The sequence below is a fragment of the Ahaetulla prasina genome, chromosome 1 (genome assembly GCF_028640845.1).
Source record: "Ahaetulla prasina isolate Xishuangbanna chromosome 1, ASM2864084v1, whole genome shotgun sequence".
NCBI classification, from domain to species: domain Eukaryota; kingdom Metazoa; phylum Chordata; class Lepidosauria; order Squamata; family Colubridae; genus Ahaetulla; species Ahaetulla prasina.
In genome coordinates, this window is record NC_080539.1 from 201,088,353 (window position 1) to 201,108,334 (window position 19,982).

At 37.7% G+C, this 19,982-nt stretch overlaps 1 protein-coding gene across 12 annotated transcripts in view; it reads left to right on the top strand.

Moving 5' to 3' along the window:
* The window catches only part of ANKRD44 (ankyrin repeat domain 44), a 145,585-nt gene that overhangs the window by 33,826 nt on the left and 91,777 nt on the right, over positions 1-19,982 (top strand). The gene's annotated exons all lie outside the window — the stretch shown is intronic.

Sequence of the window (19,982 nt, forward strand, 5' to 3'; positions counted from 1 at the left end):
TTGGCAGGGGGGCAGAGATCGGCCTCGAGGCGCCTCTCGTGTGGGGTGCCGCAGGGGTCGGTTCTCTCGCCTCTCCTGTTCAGCATCTATATGAAGCCGCTGGGTGAGATCATCCTTGGTTTTGGGGTGCAATATCACCAGTACGCTGATGATACTCAGCTGTACATTTCCACCCCTGACCACCCCAACGAGGCCGTTGAAGTGATGTCCCGGTGTCTGGAGGCCGTGCGGGTCTGGATGGGGAAGAACAGGGTTCGACTCAACCCTTCCAAGACTGAGTGGCTGTGGATGCCGGCATCCCGGTACATCGCTGACTGTTGGAGCCGAATCATTGGCCCCTATGGAGAGGGTTCGCAACTTAGGCGTTCTCCTGGATGCTCGGCTGTCGTTAGAAGAACATATGACGGCCGTCACCAGGGGAGCTTTTTATCAGGTTTGCCTGATTCGCCAGTTGCGCCCCTTCATAGACTGGGATTCCCTATGCACGGTCACTCATGCCCTCATCACTTCCCGCCTGGACTACTGTAACGCTCTCTACATGGGGCTCCCCTTGAAGAGCACCCGGAGGCTCCAACTGGTCCAGAATGTGGCTGCGCGGGTAATAGAGGGAGCTACTCGTGGCTCCCATATAACACCTCTCCTGTGCAGGCTGCACTGGTTGCCGGTGGTCTTCTGGGTGCAATTCAAGGTGTTGGTTACCACCTTTAAAGTGCTCCATGGCACAGGACCGGGCTATTTACGGGACCGCCTGCTGCCACCGACAGCCTCCCACCGACCTGTGCGATCACACAGGGAGGGTCTTTTCAGGGTGCCGTCAGGCAAACAATGTTGGCTGGCGACCCCCAGGGGAAGAATCTTCTCTGTGCGAGCACCTACCCTCTGGAATGAGCTTCCTCGGGGGTTACGATTACTCCCCGACCTCCGGACCTTCCGCCGTGAACTCAAGACCTTTCTGTTTCACCGTGCAGGTCTGGCCTGATACACTACGGTTTTAATTGGGGTTTTTATCATTTTTATTATAGTTTTTAAATGGGGTTAGCCAAATTGAATAAGATTTTTAAAATGCTTTTAATTCTATTTATAAATTTATTTTATGTTGGCTGTAAACTGCCCTGAGTCCTTCGGGAGAAGGGCGGTATAAAAATCAAACAAACAAACAAATAGTACTATACAAGGTTCTCTGTCCCTGTAACCCAAATTCTAGGGGAACATCTTTAAAAACTTTAAAAACTTTTTGTTAGGATGGAAGCCATGTAAGTCTTTGGGGCAACATAGTTCCAGAGGGCAGGTATTTGGACAGAAAAAAACCTCTGTGTGTGTGCGTGTGTATGTGTGAGAGAGCGAGAGCGCCAGGATAGTCTTTCATAGTTATAAGAGGGAGGCAGAAGGCTGTTCTTAAAAGTATGCAACATTATTAATCAATTGCAATTGCTCTCCTTATCATTAATTCTGTGCAATCAGAGCAACAAAACCTAGATTCTCTGGACTGGTCTTGAGAATTCTGCCTTGTTCACTATGCTTTATCAATGTGGAGGCAAATTACTATGCAAAATTCCAACTCAGTTTATAATATTTTTTAATCCAGATTTCTGTTGGCCATAAAATACTGTGTAAAATACATTCACTTTGATTCTGGAGGTAGTTTCACTTTTTTTGTTCAATGTGGCATTTAAATCCATAAATATTCTTCAGAGGACATTTCTTCCTCATTTTTTTGTCCAAATAAGGAGAAAGTAACAGCTGTTGGAAAGAATGCAATTAATCTTTAATGCATATATTAAGTATACAAAGAAGTGTCAAGAGCCTTTTTTCTACTTGTACTCACTGAAAAAAATCTTTGTAAAAACAATCAGAGGGCAATAAATCCAGAGCAATTAGATGACTTTGTGTGTGTTTATGTGTATGTGAGTGAGAGAGAAAGAGAAAAAACTAATAACTTGCTGCTCTATCCTGTCAAAACAGTTGGATGGATATTGTATATCTTGGAACCATTTTGCTTCATTCTCGCAGGAAGCTTTATCCTGTTTTCCTCTCTTGAAACACCAAGTATGCATATTAATTAATTTATGCAACTGTTTGTTTTATTTAAAGTTATACGCTGCTCCAGTTGAATACTTAAACTCTTTACATAACTGTTATTGAAACAATAGAAATAAATAATCCAATAATGTTTTTTTAACATTTACAGAAAATAATAAATGATTTAAAATAATAATGGCCTAATTAAAAGTGAGGAATCAAAAACAATCTTCTAACAGAAGGGAGCTAAATCAGTTTGTCTCTTTCTGAAGGATGGAGCCTTGTTGAGATAACAAAGACAAATCAGTTCACCAGGGATTACTGAGTGGTGACCGAGAAGATTTTCCTCAGAGAGTATGCATGGTGTTACTTTTTCAAAGAGGGGATCATGGAAGGAGCTCACCTGATCTTATTGAGTGAGCAAACTATTAGAGGAAAGTGATTCCCCAAATATTTATTTTATTAGGGTTGAATGGTTCTTCGGTCATGTCTGATTGAGCAGCTTATAAATCTCCAAAATAGCTATAAGATTAAAACTAAATAAATTGGATATCCTTAAGAATAAAATCAAAATAACAACTTAATAAAGAACAATATCCAGGTCTGGCGCCATGAAAGGTTTATAACCACGTGGATACCGTAAGAAGTGCTGGAAGGTAGATTCCCTCCCCCATCTCAATCAAAGTACAGGTGGTCCTTGACTTACAACAGTTCACTTAGTGTCCATTTGAAATTACACCAGTACTCAAAAAACTGGCTTATGACCATTTTTCACACTTATGACCTTTGTAGCATCCCTATGATCATGTGAACAAAATTCAGTTGGTTGGCAATTGGTTCATTCTTATGACCGTTGCTGTGTCCCACAGTTCTGTGATCACCTTTTGCAACCTTTGGACAAGCAAAATCAATGGGGAAGCCAGATTCACTTATCAACCATGTTACTAAATGATCAACAGCAATGATTCATTTAACAACTGTGGCAAGAAAAGTCATAAAATGGGGCAAAACAAACTTAACAAATGTCTCACTGAACAACAGAATTTTTGGGGTCAATGTTGTTGTAAGTCAGTGGTTCTCAACCTTTATAGTGCTGCGACTCCTTTAATACAATTCCCCATGATGTGGCGACCCCAACCGTAAAATTAGCCTCAGCAGCCGCAGAAGGGGGAAAAAAAGTGGCAAACTGTTTTTTGGAATTTATCGCGCCTGAAGCCATATTGGCTACCGATCTGAACTGCTTGCGATTGCCTTGAGGACGGAGGCATTAAAGCGGAGACTCCTCCCCTATTAAGTTTATCGCGCCTGAAGCCAGATTAGGCTAGCGATTGGGAGTGATTGCTTGTGGAGTCAACCATTGGAGCGCGATTCTTCGACTCGCAAGTATACTTCCCATATTTCCGATGGTTTTAGGCGACCCCTGGCAAATCATCATTCGACCCCCAACGGGGTCGCGACCCACAGGTTGAGAACCGCTGTTGTAAGTCAAGGACTACCTGTAAAAGGCTCATCCTCTCTCACAAGAGCTGCAATCCATTCCAAAGAATAGTTGCCAATATCACTTGTAATTAGAAACATTGTTGATGCTCAAACATTAATAATCGTGGTTATTACTTTTTTTTACTTCATAGCGCTTTTTCTATGTGCCGAGAGCTTTTGGGTGCAACCTCCCAGCCTTCATTTCAGCCTGGTGAGGAGATAGATACATTATCATTCCTCTGCACACAGAGAGATGAAATCTGGGAAGTCAAAACGGCAGGCCGATAATTCCTGATGGAGTCAATCAGACATAAAAAGAGGTTTGAGTTAGAGCCACCTGCTGCTATTGCTGCAGATTTATGACTGTTACATTACCCCAGTTTAATGGCACATTTTAATTCCTAGGAAGAACCCTTTGAAAGATGTAACCTGTAGAAGAAAAGTTAGGCCTCTGTATCTTGCAGAAAAAAATAGCATGGGGTACTGTGGAATTAATAGGCAGTATATTTCCTCCCTGTATTCCTTTCCCACAATCTCATTTTATTTGGGGCAAGGTGAAAGTGTGAAGGTAGTTATATAAACGCCCTGGTGTCACTTGATGATAGTTAATGCCTATGAAATAGACTCATTATATGACAAGGACATGGAATCAGGGAAGTTGTGGAGGAACCCTTGGAACTGCAAAACAGATGACTGTAGAATCTAAGCACTGGCAAATATCAGGTACTGTATAGAATAGGAATTTAAAAACCAAACATTAATCAAGCATAATGCTGTTTTCTCTCTTATTGCTACCAAATAGCAATAAATAGCGTAGAGAAGGCCTGGCCAGGAAAAAGCAGACAGGAAGAGTTATCTAAATGTGAGCAGAAATGCTTGTCACTTGGAACACACACACCAAAATTACACAAATTTATGATGAACCTTTAGAAATAGAACAAGTCAGTCAGCTGTCAACAACTTCTTTGCATGTATCATTTGGTTCTCCGGAGCTGTTCTTGCTCTTTGGATCACATGTAGGAATGGTTTTAGCATGTATAGTCTCAAAGGTGCTTTTTTCCTCAAAGGCAACTGAACCTTTTTTCCTTGAGAAAGAAGAAGACATTTCACTTCTCATACAAGAAGCTTCATCAGTTCTAGCAGGATGATGGGGATGATGGAAGGATTAGTTTTGACAGGATGGAGTTGCCGGGGGGGGGAGGTGAGGTTGGAAGGATCATATTTTAGCAAGTATTGCATCATAGGTGCCCAGTATGGCAAGAGAGAAAGGTAGTGAAGAATTGGAATGGCATGCAGAAAGGACCAGTTACTGTGGCCTCCAATGGATTTCCAATGAAATGTCAACAACTAGTTGGTTCTTCCTATTCTGAGCATAATATGTGTTTTAAGAACCTATATTTCCACTTATACAACATGGAGGATGAAAGTGCCTTTTGATATAGTAATTGCTTATGTTGGTTACATATATAACTAAGAGAGCAATTTGTGATTTTTTTCCCCTCTCTGTATATTTGGCCTGCCCATTGTGTAACCCATGCATCAGAATTCATCTCTGCCAAGCACATTATACCTTCTACGAACAATCTGACCTTTTGCTTTTATCTTCATTCTGTTACTTAGATCTGAAGTTCTATTCTTACTTATGAAGAGTTTTGCAAGCGGGAGTAAGCTCTTGTTACAGAATGAAGTGGATAAAATGTTCACCGTCAATAATTCATAGGTAGTGAGCTTTGTTTGAATTGGTGGATCAGATACGCTGTCACCTAATACCATGATACTTCTGCTTCTGTATTTTATAGTAAGCCTTCACATGTTTTCTTGGGTTAATTTGGCTTTATTATAATATGGAGCTTTCATTTGTTGTATATCATTGCCATATTCTTCTAGTATAATTGGTTATTATATCAACTTTGAAACAGACAACAATTGAAGTTTGAATATTGGTAAGCAATGTCTTTTATGAAAATTAAACACAGGTATTCCACCTGGCTGACCTTGTGTGGGATCAGAAACTGGGCAGAGTTAAACCTGATTTGTGCTTAGATAGAAAAAGATCCTAGAGGTCTTTATGAGGTATGACGTAGGAAAAAAGCAAAAGGAAAACTCATGGGATTTCCTGTAAAAATTTAAGTTTGTGTCGTGGTGATTGAACAAGTAAGCACTATTACCTTCTTAATATGCTATTCTATCAACTGAAGTTCTTTTTTTTTTAAAGTTTTTTTATATAAAAATGTCAAATCAATACATGAACAGTGTGGCACCTGGGCGCCATACATTCCAATACAAACAAAACTGATCAGATTAAACATTATTATTACATTCAATCAACTTATAAAATTCCCATAGCAACATCCATCTGTATTAGGTTACAGTCTATCATTATTCAATTATTCCACCTATTTTTCATTATTAGGTAAAGGTAAAGGTTCCCCTCGCACATATGTGCTAGTTGTTCCCGATTCTAGGGGGTGGTGCTCATCTCTGATTCAAAGCCAAACAGCCAGCGCTGTCTGAAGACGTCTCCATGGTCATGTGACCAGCATGACTAAATGCCAAAGGCACACGGAACCGCCAAAGATGGTCCCTATTTTCTACTTGCATTTTTTACGTGTTTTCAAACTGCTAGGTTGGCAGAAGCTGGGACAAGTAACGGGAGCTCACCTGGTTACACAGCACTAGGGATTTGAACCGCTGAACTGCTAACCTTTCGATCGACAAGCTCATCTTCTTAGCCACTGAGCCACCACGTCTTTTTTCATTATTACTTTCATTTTATCAAATAAAAATGTAATACATTAATATTCCCTTTATTTCTATCACTTATTCTTCATACCACCCTATATTAAAAAGCTTTTCTTTCTTTCCTGTCTAACTTCTAATAATGTCACCTGCCTACAAAAAGAGAAAAAAAGAAAAACAATAGAAAGGGAGAGATGGGGAAAGACAATTCAAAACAGCAACTGAGAAAAGGAATCATCCAACCATAATCTCTTGCCTGCTTTATACTTTACTTGCTATACTTTAAAAGAAAAAGAGGTAAACGGCAAAGCAAGTGAAAACAACAATAAAGAAAGAAAAAAACCATCTACCCATCGTCTCTTGTCCACTTCAATACTATGCTTTTTTTTTACTTGCTTCCCCCATTCGTCTCTTAAGTCTCCATCTATTTCTATTTCTTGGATGTCCAATCTAAGTGTTCCTCCCACCTCTACATCTTCCGCTGCCTATTTTCTAAAAATTTTACTGAAGCCCCTGCCTCCTTTTCAAACATATCTTCCAATTCTCTTAATACGTTTTCTCCCAGTTTAATTCATCAATCATTATTATTTTCGTTATAAATTCCTCCTTGTCTCCTTCCTTCTTTATTTCTTCTTTTGGGTCCCCCCTTTCCTGGGCGTCTTGGTCTGTAGTCATCATCCCTTGTATAGTGTTTTCCATTTTTTCCACAATATCCTTAAATTCTTTGTCCATAATGTCTTTTATATTTTGATAAAATAAATCCATCTCCTGGACAATTCCACTCATTTCTCCTTCTTCAGTATCTTATTTTATTTTTTAAGAAATAAAATTTTTGTCCAACAGTCCAAGAATTATTAATTTAGTCTTTAAACTGTCCTTCAAGGAGTACACTAGTCCCAATTCTTTATACCTCATAAGTTGACACTCAGTTCCATTCAAGTATCCCAGAGGTTATTAAAAAAAATATCCCCTTTGCAAATTCAATCCTCTAAATAGTGTTCAAGTGTCTCTTTACTTAAATCACTTCCTTGTAGTTTCCCCTTTTGTCAGCAGGTGGCACTCTACGTTTAAATTTCAGTTTACTAGTTTACAAGTCCCTTGTCCTTTGGATTGTACAACAAATACAAAAGCAGAGTAATTTTTTTATACAGATAATTCCAAAGTTTAAAAATACCTTCCCAGTAGCACTTCTTCCCAGTAGCGCTTCTCCTTCCCTAGTAGGAATCTATTTATTTCATAATCTGTTGTTTATTCTCCTACAGCTTTCATTTCTGGTTAGGGATTTTTTTCCCCAAAACATCCCAAAATGCTTAGGCACTGCTTTAACGTTCAATTCTGGGCAAATAGTTCTGAGTTATTTCTTGGGGTTCAATTTAAGATAAAAGAAAAATCCTCTCCCCTAGTTCCACCACGGCTCACCTTCTTCTCTCCAGCACCAGTCTTAGCTGTTGTTCTTCAGTTGTCCCAGCTTTGTAGTGGCCCATCTTTAGGTTTCTTCTTCTTCTTGCTGTGGCTGAGAGGAAAAAAAAAAACCCAGGCCAGACAGGACAGCTAAGACTCTCCCCAACCTCACAGGGTGCTCCTCTTTGCTTCACCACTACTTCAGGGCAGCTTAGGCATTTTCCGGAGCCCACAAACATGAAGAATTCAGCACAGGGAACACGGAGACCCGTTCATCTCTGTCTGTATCACCGCAATGTCAACCGGAAGCCCCCATCAACCGAAGTTCTGTTTCAATTGTATAAATCTGGATTTCACTGAGACAAATAAATCTTTCAAACACCCTTGTCTTTTCCAACCAAGAAATGGCTGAATTAGGAGACCACCTAAATGTAAATGCATAGCCGTTAATGAACCAGTAATATGCTGGTTGCATGCTGCTTCACCAGTACTGAAAATGGAAATAATTATATATTTTCATCACTAAATTAATTCACTTCTTTCAAGAAAACCATAATTAAGAAGGAAATTATCCTGACATTCATTTTCTTGAAAGTCATTTTCTTCTTTGATGAATGAGGTACTCTGTGTTCCACTAGAATTCCAAACTGAAGCCATATTGGTGATTTGTTCAAAACCTGTGCAATGGCACAAAGTTAACTTTTCTGTTAATTATAAATATTTATCTACCTAGCATATCTGAACCTTAATACTTATTTTTGTTGCAATATGTAACAACACAAGAGCTTACTTGGTCCTGTGACTAATTTGATGCATTCAGGAAACCCACAAGTATTTCCTCATTCTGCAAATGAGAGCCTAAGTGAAAATGGTTGTGATCACACTTCATATTGAAGCATAATGTTTTTAATTTGGTTTTGGCTCGGTGTCATGGATTAGCCAATGTGATTTTTAAACCATTGAATTAATGTGAAAATCTGACTCCATGGTTTTGTGCCTTGAGGCATAACTGAAGCAAACTTCAAATTAATGTCATGTGTGAACTGAGCTAGTGTCCTGCTTAAGGCCTGCCTTCCCCAAAGAAACCATAACTCCATGTCAGAGGCAGTATCTATACTTTGCCTTCAGATAAGTCCTAAATTCTATCCATTATTTGCAGTTTAGAGGATCAGGGAGCAGGTTTTGATAAAAATCCAGAGTCAGGAGTCCATGCAGCCTTCTATATTTCCTTTCAGGTTTAAAACAAGCAGCATTACACTCATTTCCTTGATTAAAATATTTATCAGTAAGCTTTTGCATAAAATTTAGATATGCTTTAGGTCACAATGGTTTAAGTCCACAACTCAGCATTACACTGTAGGATTGTTTATAATATTTAGTGTCTAGTATGCTTCTTATGATTATGGCACTGGGGCAAACCAGGCAGGTTGTTAATCACACAGTGGTTTTTTGAATGCATGAGTTCTCTCTCTGAGTAGTCTGGGCTTCTGTTTGTTTCGAACCACATTATTCTGTGTGTGTGTGTGTGTGTGTGTGTGTAATTTTTTAATCTCCCATTGTGGGCCTTACCTTAATCATTCTTCTTCTATGCTTGCAACCTGATTGGGGAAAAGGTTCCAATTAGAGAACATTTGGTACCTTTCTTCCAGTGCAAAATAACAGATGCAGGGTTTCCTAGGACAAAATAGGAATAAAGCCTTTAGTCCTAATTGGGTTTGGATTCCTTTACAAGTTATTTCTAAGCAAACACTCCTGCATACCTGGACAAACTAAATGTGAAATGCCACATCCTTGGCTTTTTGATTGAATAAAGACAGGTAGCTTATTTTTAGATATGTTATTAAATTGTACACATATTTTATTATCGAGAAAGATAATTATGTGTGGGAAAGAAAGTTGCATATGTACATACGAATCTCTTTAAAACTTATGACTCTTTCTTTCCACGTGCATATGGCAAATTCACTCCATATGCTCTCAGAGATGGTATTGATTTATTTAGCTGCATGAGCTCACTACAAAAATTACATCTTGAAAAGTTTTAATGAAGACCCAGTTTATTAAAAAAAAAAAAGAAATGTTTGAATCCATAATATGTTCTGTGGGGTGCTGGTTTATTGACCATCTGGATCTGCATATAATAAGAATGATTGCATTATTATGATAGATTTTGATAATGATGGCTGTTATTGCTATATTTAACATGTGCTATATTTTATTCCACTATTTTCAAGATTTGTGTCCCAAAGGACATTTTTATAGATAAAAGACAGAGGTTATTAGGAAATAATGTGACTTTATAATATAACTATAAATAGAGACCAGATTGGAGAAGAACAGTTTGTAATTATGTAAAAAATTATCAAAGACTCTTTGCTTATATTTAATTTTTCAGCCAATGCAGTTTCTTATATTTGCTATGCTGTCCATCCAAGAAAAAAGTATTATTTTGTTTATTAATGTTTTGCTGGAGTAAATCTGGTATTAACAAAAGAAATTAAAATAATTCTTTATATTGTATCATTTTATACATATTAAAATAACAACCTTGAATTAATTATTTTTGTAACTGGATAATTTTTCTGATTTCTACAAAAGTATGCTTTTGCTGTGGATACTATGGTTAAGGCACCTGGCTAGAAACCAGGAGACTGTGAATTCAAGTCCCACTTTAGTCATGAAAGCCGGCTGGAAGACACTGGGCCAATTACCTTTTCTCAGCCCACAACGTCGAGCTTCAGAAATAAGCTGGTCAGTCAATTCCTGTCACAACTAATGGACCAGTATTCGGTTGATTCAAAAAGCAGATTCTGCACTTGCAAGAAAAATACTGAGAAGGATTAGGACTTGGTTTTGTGAGAATCAAACAAATTTTGGAATCACTCAGAACCCTGTATAAAGTTTGTAAAATTGATCATGAAGATTATAAATCAAGCAGTATAATTGAAGAATGACAACAGAATAGTGGTTTCATTAAAAAAAACAATTTGATACCTATCTTTTCATCAGGTTTTTCAGTAAATCTAAAGAAAACACCAATAAACTAGTTGCTGTTACTGTTTTTACTAAAGGAACTGCTACAATTTCTCATTTTATGTTTTATTTAATGTTTTGTGTTTTCATCCAAAGAAATTCCCATAGATTCTGAGTCATGACTAAAAACATATTTTTAGGTCCCAATAGAAAAAGGATACGATAGAATCAATGGGTTAAACTGGCTCTGGGCTTTTAAATTCTCTTCTTTTTATGTAGGTTTAACCATTTATAAATGTATAAATTTGATTTACACATTTATAAATGGTTTCTAGGTGAAATCATTTTTTCAATTTGAACTGATTTATATTTAAATAACATAAATGGGCAGACAAAAAAAGGAAGTTCTGACTTTTAATTTTCCTTGCCATCATTAAAAATAAAGAGTTGGATGACTTACTTAATCTGTCTTTACGTCATTGTGGATTTTGAAAAAAATATATCAGGTGGTTATTATATCAGCATTTTTGGAAGGCAACTGAAATAGCAATTAACTCCTTAGAGGGTTGGCATTGAAATATTGCAGAATTTTATCCCTCTAGTTAAATACATTGAAGGAAGGCAGAATATGAATTAACTAAATAAGATGTGGAAGATTGCTTCTTTTTGTCATTCAGTCTTAGGGCCACCAAATCTGGTTTGAAAAAATCGGGACATCTGCTAGATGGCAAAGAGATTCAAAAAAGTCCAGCCTTTTGCTGTTCTCTAGTGATGGCCAAGATAGGAAAGAGTAATTTGTCATTACATTTTGTGTAATCTGCCTTTTTTTAGGCAGAGTAAGATAGCTCCTTGGAGTGTAAGTGCTGGTCCATGGAGAGTAGTACAAAAGTGCTTGAGAAAAGCTATGTATCATTAGGCTGGATTTGCATCCACTAAACTGGGCTGCGGTTCTGAATGTATGATGGAGAATGTTATGTTGTTGGCAGCATTGAAGTGATGTCCTAGCAGGGACTGGAAGAGGGGCATTTTGTATTTTTTGTATTTTATTTTTATTTGTCAAACACAACAGTATATATAAGTATAAGCATGAAATAACCATACGAATTGGATACAATCAAAGGGAACATTAGGACATGAATGGTAGGCACGCTGGTGCTCTTATGCATGCCCCTTACAGACCTCTTAGGAATGGGGTGAGGTCAATAGTAGATAGTCTTTGGTTAAAACTTTGGGGATTTTGGGAAGAGACCACAGAGTCAGGTAGTTTATTCCAGGCATTAACAACTCTGTTACTGAAGTCATATGAAGAATAGAATAGAATAGAATAGAATAGAATAGAATAGAATAGAATAGAATAGAATAGAATAGAATAGAATAGAATAGAATAGAATAGAATAGAATAGAATAGAATTTTTTATTGGCCAAATGTGATTGGACACACAAGGAATTTGTCTTGGTGCATATGCTCTCAGTGTACGTAAAAGAAAAGATACCTTCATCAAGGTATTTTCTTTAGCAGTTCCTTTAGTAAAAACAGTAACAGCAACTAGTTTTTTGGTGTTTTCTTTAGATTTACTGAAAAACCTGATGAAAAGACACAAGTATCAAATTGTGTTTTTTTTAATGAAAGCACTATTCTGTTGTCATTCTTCACTTCATGATCAGTTTTACAAACGTTATCCAGGGTTCTGAGTGATTCCAAGATTTGTTTGATTCTCACAAACATATTTTCTACAATCAAGATTGGAGCGGTTCACATTAAGTTTAAATCTATTGTGTGCTCGTGTATTGTTGCAATTAAAGCTGAAGTAGTCTTTGACAGGAAGGACATTGTAGCAGATGATTTTATGAGTTATACTCAGGTCATGCCGAAGGTGGCGTAGTTCTAAATTTTCTAAACCCAGGATTTAAAGTCTGGTGGCATAAGGTATTTTGTTGTGATCAGAGGAGTGGAGAACTCTTCTTGTAAAATATTTCTGGACACGGTCAATTGTATTAATGCCTGAAATTAGGTGTGGGTTTCAGACAGGCAAGCAGTATTCAAGAATTGGTCTAGCAAATGTTTTGTATGCTCTGGTTAGTAGTGTAATCTTTCTGGAGAAGAAGCTACGCGAGATTAAGTTTACAACTCTTAAAGCCTTTTTGGCGATGTAGTTGCAGTGGGCTTTGGCACTTAGATCGTTTGATATGAAAACTCCAAGGTCTTTGATGGGGTGAGGGTCATCTACAAGGTAATGTCCATCAAGCTTGTATTTAGTGTATGATCAGGTACTAACTAACCTGTTCTGCTCTATTCTTACAGCTTTTTGGACATGAACTTTTTAAAGTTGTTCCTTCTCCTCCAGAATGTTACTAGGGCCAAGTTATGGAGGGCAGCTATCTCAAGTTAGATGGGCAGAAGTCTGCTATTTGGGTGCAGCTCCCGTCAGGCATTGAGAAGGGAATTAAAAAATATTGAGTTGGGTCAGTTAACTATGCGCGCAGTACTGGATGTTTTAGGAAATCAAGTCCTGAGTATGATGAAAGTTGTGAATCTGTCAGTTTCATTCCATTTCCTGCCTAAATGTGCCATGCTTAAAAAAATAGCAATTTTTTTTATACTCTCTAAAATTGCTACCATTTGGAGATATGTTGTCAACGTTCCTTCCTTCCTTCCTTCCTTCCCTCCCACCCTCCCTCCCTCCCTCCCTCCCTCCCCTCATGCCATTAAAACATGGGCTGTATTTTTATATTGCCTCAGAAAAAGCTTCACACATGGTTCTAGTGTAAAACAAAAATATTCAGCCTGTGGCTTTGAGAGAAAACCTCATTGCATTAATTTCCTGTTATCACCAAATGAAGCAGAGAAGACAGTGAAGCTTTAGATTTCCGGAGCTTAAATGTTCTGAAGGAGCTTGTGTAAAATACCTCTGCCTGAGGCTCTTTTTTAAAAAAAAAGTTTCCTGATTGCTACTCAATGTAGCAAACCAAATTTGAAAAGGCAGTAGCAGGGGAAATTAAAGGAACTAAAGAGGCAGTGAAATCAGTGGGTGCTGAAATTCTTTAGGGGAGATGTCTGTAGCTAAGGAGAAGTTGCCCTATTTGTCTGAAAACGCTTTAGCACTTGGCAGCAATTCTAGATTTTAAGGGTTAGATTAACAGACATTTCCTGATTACATGCATCCACTTTGCTGGCATTGATGTCCTTGGCTTCAAGAAAAATAGAGCCAACAGCAAGGAAGATCAGAGTGCAGCTGAATATACTTCACCCAAAGCTGAAGATACTGGTGATAGTGGATGTGAATGTGAAGATCTGAGTAAAGAAATTAAAGTGTTAGGAGGATGGGTGGTGGTTAAATTTAAATCAACATCTATATGAAGCCGTTGGGCGAGGTCATCAGTGGCTTCGGGGTGAGTTACCAGCTGTACGCTGATGATACTCAGTTGTACTTTTCCACCCCGGGCCACCCCAACGAAGCCGTCGAAGTGCTGTCCCGGTGCCTGGAAGCCGTACGCGTCTGGATGGGGAGAAACAGACTCAGGCTCAATCCATCCAAGACGGAGTGGCTGTGGATGCCGGCACCCCGGTACAATCAGCTGCAACCGCGGCTGACTGTTGGGGGCGAGTCATTGGCCCCAACAGAAAGGGTGCGCAACTTGGGCGTTCTCCTGGATGGACGGCTGTTGTTTGAAGATTAGTTGGCCGTCTCCAGGAGAGCCTTTTACCAGGTTCGCCTGGTTCACCAGTTGCACCCCTTTCTTGACCGGGATGACTTATGCACAGTCACTCACGCTCTTGTCACTTCTCGTCTGGATTATTGCAATGCTCTCTACATGAGGCTACCCCTGAAGTGCACTCGGAGACTTCAGTTAGTCCAGAATGCAGCTGCGCGTGTGATTGAGGGAGCCACACGTTGCTCCCGGGTAACACCGCTCCTGCGCAGTCTGCACTGGCTACCTGTGGTCTTTCTGGTGCGCTTCAAGGTATTGGTTACCACCTTTAAAGCGCTCCATGGCTTAGGGCCCGGGTACTTATGGGACCGCCTGCTGTTACCTTATGCCTCCCACCAACCCGTATGCTCACACAGAGAGGGTCTTCTCAGGGTGCCATCCGCCAAGCAATGTCGGCTGGCGGCCCCCAGGGGAAGGGCCTTCTCTGTTGGAGCACCTACCCCCTGGAACGAACTTCCCCCTGGTTTGCGTCAACTACCTGACCTTCAGACCTTTCGCCGTGAATTGAAAACGTACTTGTTTATTCAAGCGGGACTGCTTAACTTTTTAAATTTTTAAATTTTTTGAACTTTAATAATTTTAACTGGGGTATTTTATTTTTGGGTCAAATTTGACGGTTTTAATTTTCAGCCAATTATATAATATGTTATTTTAACTGTTGTTTTAATTTATATATTGCACTGTTTTAATCTGGCTGTACACCGCCCTGAGTCCTTCGGGAGAAGGGCGGTTTAAAAATCTAAATAATAAATAAATAAATAAATAATAAATAAATAAAACAAGCCACTGCTGTTAATGTCCCTAGCTTTAAACATGACATATCCAATGATTTGTTTCCCCCTTCCTAAGGAAAAGTAGGGACAGAAAAGTGGATAGAAGATTGGAAAGTGCATGGGAAGGCAACCTGCTTTGATGCGTGAGAACACCAGCAATGATGACATATAAATGGAAGTAGGGAAAGGAAGGTGTTAAGGAGATTAGAGGTGGATGGGTGGGTTGTTGCCACCAATATCTCTTTGGTTTCAGATGCAACTTATCCAGATGGCCCATTCAGTTTTCTAAGTGAGTTGGACAGAACTTGGAACAAAAAACTGTTCCAAGTTCCAATTCTGCCAAACCAAAGACCACCTAGAATGCTTCAGCAGAATTTTTGAGACACAGGCTTTTACATGAAATAAAGCATGCAATTTCTCCAATTGTACCATTTATGCCTGTAGTCTTACCACTTTTCAACTTTCTCACAGCATTTATGACTTCCTTTTCATCAATTTATTTTGAATTCTAACATTTATAGCATTTCTTTCAGTTTTACCCTTTGATCTATTATTAGTATTTCCATACAGATCTTTAAAGTACGCCTTCCAGAATTCTCTCAGTTCAATCTCATTCCAAATTTTCTTATCGCTTCTATTATTAATTCCAGTCAGTCTGCTGTAAGCTCCTTGTTTAGCCTTGTTCACTCGCTTCCTGAATAATTTTAATCTCCCTATTCCTAGGCTCCTAGTTCAATACAGGAGGAGGAAGTAATGCAAGATGTGTTGAACTGAATCAATGCTTCATTATCTACCAGTTACAGCCATTACATTTCAAAAAAAGATACTGGACGCTGACTAGAGTAACTGAATAATTTCCTGCCTTAATAAATTAATTAGTCTGAAATAAAATCTGTGGTAGTTTGCAAATATTTATTAACAAAATGTGCTTCTAGCAGGCATCCCAGGACCAGGCAATCCAAACTGAGTGTAAGTTATCTAACAATCTTTAAGTTGGTAGAAAACTGTGGAATTTATTTTTTTAAATGTAATTTTTATTAAAGGTATTTTTAAAAATACAAATAATACAAACTAATACAAAGTAAGAAAAATGCAAGTAATCAAAGAGGAAGCTAAAAGTGCAAGATAGGAAAGACGAAAGTAAAAAAGAAAAGAAAAAAGAAAGAAAAAAGACACAAGGAAGTAGCTTCTGATTTTTTTTATATCATATAAAGTACTGTATATTATAAGTACAATTATAAATTTACCTCCAACTTTATGGTTACAGTATAATTCTCTTCTTTCTATAATTTATCTTGTCTAACCATCAAAATCATAAACCATAAATTAATTTTTCTATTTCAAACAAAAAAGTCTATAGGGGGTTTCCTGTCAGCAATAAACATAACTTTTGTCTTTGATCAAAGAAGTCAGTTTAGCCATCTCAGCAAAATCCATAATCTTCATTGTAAATAGTACTGAATCTTTCCATCTTTGTGCATATACCATAATAATCCCACTTCAATTACCAGGTAAAAAAACCAAAACTCCGTAACCTTTTTCCAACTATTTATCCATGAATCCTATAAGAAAAACCTCTGGCCTCAATTTCATATTAATCTTAAAAATCCTCTGAATCAACATATATATTTTAATCCAGAATTTTCTAGCTTTTTTACATATCCACTAAACATAAAATATGTCTTGTGTTCATCTTTCCAATGTAAATGTGAAGTATCTTTATACATTCTTGACAATATTTTCCTATCTGTATACTATGACCAATTTTTTAGCTCAATGTATCATACATTTTTTACATGTTCTTCAGTTTCAAATTTCAGTAAATGTTCATACATTTTAGCAATTACATGTTTATTGTAATCTATTTGTATCTATTATATTCTAGTGTGGAATTTATTGACCCAACTGCCAATCTCTGCCCTACCTTTATCTTCCCTGATCTGTTTCATTGCCAAAAGGTGATGTTTCGAAAATGTGTGTACATCACATGATACGCAAGATGGTTGGTTGAATCATCTGTCTTTGTAGCCCCTCTATACTGTTTATCCACAGTTGGTTATAAAAACCTCCACCAGTCACAACTTTGCTGGAGAAATGGTTGCCAGGCTGTGGGCCTAACCAGTTTTTTCCACCTCCTTGATGCCAGGTGGAAAAGCAAAGGGTGCTTTGATTTACCCCCTTCAAAAATTTTACATTTGAAGTCAGGGGAAACAAAGTACTCATGTGAAAGAGTTCTCTCTTCTCCCAAAGAAGGGTAGAAAGAGCAAAGAAGAAAATTTGAATCACCCTCCCAAGTGATCTTCCCTCTGAACTGATAAAAGAGATGACCAGAGTCTAGGGGGCTTATCTGAATCAAAGAAGCCCCAGTATAGCTTAGAGGTTTGCTCTAGGAGGCCCTTGGGTACCAACATGTGCTTTAAAGAACCAGGAGTGAGCTGTAACAACTCTATCTCAAATTCTTCTCAAATGGCTTCATAGACATAAGGGTGAGAGAGGAATCCTACGTTTCTTCCATTTTTCCTTCAATAGAAATAGAAGACTTGGAAGTTTAACCAGAGGCAATAGATTGGGAATAAAAATGTCTTTCCTGGAAATCAAAGCTTTCCTTTGAAATAAGGACTATCTTCAGCAATTCTGTAGGACCCAACGTCACTTATCCTTCACCAGATTGGTGGTACTTCTGGGAATGCAACAGCAGAGGGCCCACCAATGATAGATTACAATAGAATTATTAAAAGTAATTTGTGTATCAGTTTGTGTGTCGCCACCTTGTACCTAATGAATCAGTCCTTGTGCAGCATTTTTGATGTCTTAGGTCTGTCCAACTCATGAGTAATGGACAAGATGAAGGTCAACAGCAAAAGGATATTTCGGGGGAAAAGATGGTGCCAGGATAGGTATATGCTATGGGGGAAAAGTCTCTGCTTGGTAAAAAAAGAAATTAATCTTCAGGATCACTCTGTGCAAATTATTAATCTGTGTTTATGTGAATGGATAGCCTGATTATTTCTGCTGACTCTTATTATTTCTTTTCAATTCATCTTGGATATTCCTGATTTTAGGGTGCATCCAGAAAAACACTAGTAACTAAAAGACATTCTTAGCTATTCTCTCCTTTAATGGTTTTGCATATGTGTGGTTAAAAGTAGTTGAAGAAACGGTGTAAAAATTATTTTGTTGTTTGAACGCCCCATGAAACTTTGGAAAGGAGGCAGAAAGACCTGATTTGGAACCTCTGTTTCCCATTTTCTTGTCTTTGAATTTTACTGGATCTTTTTTTTTTTTTTGGTGCTCTGACTTTTTCCACCTTTATTTCTACTGTATATTTTAAGAGTAAAACATTCTTTGAATGAATAATTATCTGATTTTAATGTATAACTCTACACATTTGAAGTGCCACAAATGAAGGAATTTTTGGCGAGCGATGTCATTCAAAATAAATGGTTCAGAACAGAATATGCTTTTGATATTTCTCCTTTCCAGGAATAACATACATTTTTAAGTGCTTGTTCTCAAAGCCCTATCTGATGCATTTGAAAATGTAAGTTATTTTGTTGTAATTTTCTAGATAGGAAAATGGCCGGATTCCAGGGCATTACAGGAAGTGGCCTCTCTTTCACCTGGAAACAGTGATCCTGAGGGCAACAGTTTAGTTATAAAAATAAAAATGGATATTAGCCATTTTGGAACCAAGGCTCTGTCTAAAAATAGTGCAGGAAGCATAAAAGAAACCTCTATTTATTTCTGTACAAGTATAGTTAATCTTTATTTTGGTCAGAAAACATAAAAAGAGCCAAGTCTTTTAAAGAAAACATGTCAAAAAACATCACTTTAAATGATATCCTAAATATGGATATATAATATTGTTAACAAAATATTTATTTTAAAACTACAGTCCCCAAGATAAAGTCATAATATCGTTTAAAAATAAAACTGTAGTCCCAACCCAGAATCTGAAAAAATAGAATCTGAAAAATATTACATTATATTACTGACACTAAAATATGGATACAATTAAGAAATTTAGGGTATTTTTTATATCTGTCCTTTAGTATAATCGATGACAGGATATTAAACTGAGTGATGATAAAGTCTTTCTCAGTTTGAAAGCCTTGTATGTACAAGTACCCATTATTTATATGAACTTGAATGAACTTGACATAACAATTGTAACCTTATTTATAGAATTTGGAGAATCAAAATAATTTGTCCTTATTACAGATAGTTTTTGACTTACAACAGTTCATTTAGTGACTGCTCAAAGTTAGAACGGTGCTGAAAAAAATGACTTACGACCGTTTTTCACACTTACCACCATTGCAGCAACTCCATGATCATATGATCAAAATTCAGATGCTTGGCCACTGGTTCATATTTATGACGGTTGCAGTGTTCTGGGGTCATGTGATCAGCTTTTGCGATCTTCTGACAAGCAAAATCAATGGGGAATCCAGTTAGTAACAACCATGTTACCATTGATTTTGCTTGTCAGAATACTGCAACCTTCATAAATATGAACCAGTTGCCAAGTAACAACCATGTTACTAACTTAACAAATGCAATGATTCACTTAACAAGTGTGACAAAAAAAGTCGTAAAATGGGACAAACTCACTGAACAAATGTTTCACTTAACAACATAAATTTTGGGCTCGATTGTGGTCTTAATTCAAGGACTACCTGTATTAGATTTCTTAAGTTAGAGGTTAAACGTCTCTTATATTTCTAGGACTGTACCATCAGCTGCATTAAGGAGTCTTTTTTTCTATGAAAGGAGGATGTGCAAGACAGCTCAGTTGTTTCTATGTATGCAACTGTTTGAATCTTTGTTGATTGTAGAGAGGAATAACATTTACCTCTCTCTTTCCACCACTACCCCACTCCTGTT